At 53.1% G+C, this 5,000-nt stretch overlaps 1 non-coding gene across 1 annotated transcript in view; it reads right to left on the reverse strand.

Annotated features, from left to right (window-relative positions):
* The window catches only part of LOC124728316, a 1,909-nt gene extending 292 nt beyond the window's left edge, over positions 1-1,617 (reverse strand). Inside the window, exon 1 of the ribosomal RNA XR_007007307.1 lies at positions 1-1,617. This exon is cut by the window's left edge and continues 292 nt beyond it. This is a non-coding gene — a ribosomal RNA (small subunit ribosomal RNA).
* Between the last annotated feature and the right edge of the window lie 3,383 nt (positions 1,618-5,000).

The raw sequence follows: 5,000 nt of genomic DNA on the forward strand, positions 1-5,000 counted from the left end.
CCGACCTTTCGGCCTAGGAAGACACGCTGATTCCTTCAGTGTAGCGCGCGTGCGGCCCAGAACATCTAAGGGCATCACAGACCTGTTATTGCTCAATCTCGTGCGGCTAGAAGCCGCCTGTCCCTCTAAGAAGAAAAGTAATCGCTGACAGCACGAAGGATGTCACGCGACTAGTTAGCAGGCTAGAGTCTCGTTCGTTATCGGAATTAACCAGACAAATCGCTCCACCAACTAAGAACGGCCATGCACCACCACCCACCGAATCAAGAAAGAGCTATCAATCTGTCAATCCTTCCGGTGTCCGGGCCTGGTGAGGTTTCCCGTGTTGAGTCAAATTAAGCCGCAGGCTCCACTCCTGGTGGTGCCCTTCCGTCAATTCCTTTAAGTTTCAGCTTTGCAACCATACTTCCCCCGGAACCCAAAAGCTTTGGTTTCCCGGAGGCTGCCCGCCGAGTCATCGGAGGAACTGCGGCGGATCGCTGGCTGGCATCGTTTATGGTTAGAACTAGGGCGGTATCTGATCGCCTTCGAACCTCTAACTTTCGTTCTTGATTAATGAAAACATACTTGGCAAATGCTTTCGCTTCTGTTCGTCTTGCGACGATCCAAGAATTTCACCTCTAACGTCGCAATACGAATGCCCCCGCCTGTCCCTATTAATCATTACCTCGGGTTCCGAAAACCAACAAAATAGAACCGAGGTCCTATTCCATTATTCCATGCACACAGTATTCAGGCGGGCTTGCCTGCTTTAAGCACTCTAATTTGTTCAAAGTAAACGTGCCGGCCCACCGAGACACTCAATAAAGAGCACCCTGGTAGGATTTCAACGGGGTCCGCCTCGGGACGCACGAGCACGCACGGGGCGGTCGCACGCCTTCGGCTCGCCCCACCGGCAGGACGTCCCACGATACATGCCAGTTAAACACCGACGGGCGGTGAACCAACAGCGTGGGACACAAATCCAACTACGAGCTTTTTAACCGCAACAACTTTAATATACGCTATTGGAGCTGGAATTACCGCGGCTGCTGGCACCAGACTTGCCCTCCAATAGATACTCGTTAAAGGATTTAAAGTGTACTCATTCCGATTACGGGGCCTCGGATGAGTCCCGTATCGTTATTTTTCGTCACTACCTCCCCGTGCCGGGAGTGGGTAATTTGCGCGCCTGCTGCCTTCCTTGGATGTGGTAGCCGTTTCTCAGGCTCCCTCTCCGGAATCGAACCCTGATTCCCCGTTACCCGTTACAACCATGGTAGGCGCAGAACCTACCATCGACAGTTGATAAGGCAGACATTTGAAAGATGCGTCGCCGGTACGAGGACCGTGCGATCAGCCCAAAGTTATTCAGAGTCACCAAGGCAAACGGACCGGACGAGCCGACCGATTGGTTTTGATCTAATAAAAGCGTCCCTTCCATCTCTGGTCGGGACTCTGTTTGCATGTATTAGCTCTAGAATTACCACAGTTATCCAAGTAACGTGGGTACGATCTAAGGAACCATAACTGATTTAATGAGCCATTCGCGGTTTCACCTTAATGCGGCTTGTACTGAGACATGCATGGCTTAATCTTTGAGACAAGCATATGACTACTGGCAGGATCAACCAGGGAGCTGCGTCAACTAGAGCTGAGCAGCCGGCCGCCCGGGAGTGTGTCCCGGGGGCCCGCGCGAACACGCAAGCGTCCGCTCAATCATTCTGCAAACAGGAGGAGGCTGAGCTCCCCTGCACAATACACCTCGAAACCCTCTCAGGTCCCGGCGGCGCGCAGCGCCGTCCCAAGTACTTGGTCGGGTTCGAGAGAGGCGCAATCGCCCGGAGTTAGGCGAGTAGACGCTTTCGGTGCGACCACCCGTGCTCCCAACTGAGCTTGCCGCTGCCGACAGAGGCCCGGGAGCGTGCTGTCGTGGCATTGCCGGCGGGAGACAACACGCGCCACCTACGGTGACCGGCAGCTCCAACGCCAGCGCCACAGAAGGACAAAAGCCCCACTTGGGTGCCGAAGCGAACTCTCCCAGCACAGCGCACGCGCCAACACATCCGCACAGCTGCGATACAAACCACCAGCGAGAACCGCTGGGGCGACCGAGCAGCAGACGGCGTCGCGGCGCCGAGCGCCGGGCGGCAGCGCATCCTCAACGCACACAGTCCTCAATCGGACCAGCACACTGAAGATGTCCACCGCGCTTCGCACCGGGCCCGCGAGGACCTACTTTGGCCGCACGGCGCCGCGCGCAGGGTGCGCCGGCGCGCAGCTGCGACGCCTGCCGCGTCCGTCGGCCGGCGCGCCTGCCACTGGCCGCCCCCACCAGCCGGCTGTAGCGCGTGCGCCCACGCACCGCGCGGCCAGCACGCCGGGAGGCGCCCCCTCACCGGCCGGGGACGGTCCCACCCAGCCACCGCCGCGTATCGCTTCACACCCAGATGCCGTTCAGTTTCGTCGGCATGGTGGGTATCGCTGGAACAACCGGTTAGTACCTCAACCTATCGTCGCCATCACCGATTCACCCCTAGCGAGAACAACCGCACCACAACAGGTTACCATTTGTTCATTTGCGTAACTTCACCAGAAAACGCAGGCGTCCATCGCCATTTGCAACTTCCACGATTATTGCATGCCTGTGTCAGGTGTCACGCCACACTACGTCTGCCCACATACACGCAACAAAATGTGCACGCCTAGACAATACGTGGAAGGTGGCCCCCGTACGTATGCGATGTCCATTGCTCGAACGACTGTCAACCGGCCTCTGTAGCATGTCGCAGATATGGAACGCGGTGCACCATGCCATCACGGTGTGTGAGGAGAGACGACTAGGTCCGAATACATCAACAGACAGCTCATGCTGATCGCCATCCACGGCGTCCGTTCCTCCCACACGTCTCTATGGCGTACCACACTGCAATCCAGCTCTCATAGGGAGACGACACGTAGCTGCGTGCACAATATTTGCACTGTATGGTCCGCCGTTTTTGGGCGCAGTCGTTGTACGGTCACACATGTGCCACGATGTATCATTCAGTACATAAGGACGAATGTGCAGTACAGATTGTGGTTTACGCGTACGACATTAGCGGACAGTTGACACAGGCCGCACCACAACGTAGCCTGAGTACGTCGCATGCGGAGGGCATTGAACATGCAAAGTTCTCACCAACCAGCTTGCGAAGGCAGGGGGCAAGGTGGGGACGTGGGGAGGGGCGGCATGTACGTCCTGCTGCCATCCACATTACAGTGTACAGCAGGAGCATGTGGAAAGTGAGCAAGACTTGCAAGGTGTTTAACATGAAGCGATACACAGGGGAGCGGGGAGTGCGAGTAGCGAACTATATTGCGAGGGTTGCGGGTGGGCAACACTACACTAATTGAACGAGTCGTATAACAATTACAGAGCAGGTTTAGGCGACAACGTGGGTTACGTTAGGCGACAACGTGGGTTAGGTTAAGGCACGACGTGGGTTAGGTTAAGGCACGACGTGGGTTAGGTTAAGGCACAACGTGGGTTAGGTTAAGGCACAACGTGGGTTAGGTTAAGGCACAACATGGGTTAGGTTAAGGCACAACATGGGTTAGGTTAAGGCACAACATGGGTTAGGTTAAGGCACAACATGGGTTAGGTTAAGGCACAACATGGGTTAGGTTAAGGCACAACATGGGTTAGGTTAAGGCACAACATGGGTTAGGTTAAGGCACAACATGGGTTAGGTTAAGGCACAACATGGGTTAGGTTAAGGCACAACATGGGTTAGGTTAAGGCACAACATGGGTTAGGTTAAGGCACAACATAGGTTAGGTTAAGGCACAACATAGGTTAGGTTAAGGCACAACATGGGTTAGGTTAAGGCACAACATGGGTTAGGTTAAGGCACAACATGGGTTAGGTTAAGGCACAACATGGGTTAGGTTAAGGCACAACATGGGTTAGGTTAAGGCACAACATGGGTTAGGTTAAGGCACAACATGGGTTAGGTTAAGGCACAACATGGGTTAGGTTAAGGCACAACATGGGTTAGGTTAAGGCACAACATGGGTTAGGTTAAGGCACAACATGGGTTAGGTTAAGGCACAACATGGGTTAGGTTAAGGCACAACATGGGTTAGGTTAAGGCACAACATGGGTTAGGTTAAGGCACAACATGGGTTAGGTTAAGGCACAACATGGGTTAGGTTAAGGCACAACATGGGTTAGGTTAAGGCACAACATGGGTTAGGTTAAGGCACAACATGGGTTAGGTTAAGGCACAACATAGGTTAGGTTAAGGCACAACATAGGTTAGGTTAAGGCACAACATAGGTTAGGTTAAGGCACAACATAGGTTAGGTTAAGGCACAACATAGGTTAGGTTAAGGCACAACATAGGTTAGGTTAAGGCACAACATAGGTTAGGTTAAGGCACAACATAGGTTAGGTTAAGGCACAACATAGGTTAGGTTAAGGCACAACATAGGTTAGGTTAAGGTACAACATAGGTTAGGTTAAGGTACAACATAGGTTAGGTTAAGGTACAACATAGGTTAGGTTAAGGTACAACATAGGTTAGGTTAGGTTAGGTTACACGTTGTTGTAAGGAAAGGTGTAGGGGGGGGCGGGGGCGGCAGGTTCGTTGATAGTGATTATAGTAAGTGAATGCTTGTGACATGATCAGATTTGTCACGTCAGGATGCACCTTTGGCTTATTAGAGGCGGCGCTCCAATTCTATGCTTGTGTCAGACCTGTGTCTTTGACTCATGTCATTGTTTGTGCGCTGTGACAGGAGGTACTATTGTGATGTTGGGTGCACCGTTGTATAGGACATGTGTGGGTGTTGGTGCCTGATCTGCGCAATGGTGGATGTCGAAAGGGTGGGATATTGTATTTTCCGCATGGACCTCCTGGTCTGGTTGTGATAGTGTGGATTGTGTAATGTGGCGGAGAGGATGCACTGGATGTTGTTCCATGCTGGTGCTTACATATTGTATGTGCGCCCGTTAGAAGCAGAGAGTGGTGCGTGAT

This window comes from Schistocerca piceifrons, unplaced genomic scaffold (genome assembly GCF_021461385.2).
Source record: "Schistocerca piceifrons isolate TAMUIC-IGC-003096 unplaced genomic scaffold, iqSchPice1.1 HiC_scaffold_1149, whole genome shotgun sequence".
Taxonomy (NCBI): domain Eukaryota; kingdom Metazoa; phylum Arthropoda; class Insecta; order Orthoptera; family Acrididae; genus Schistocerca; species Schistocerca piceifrons.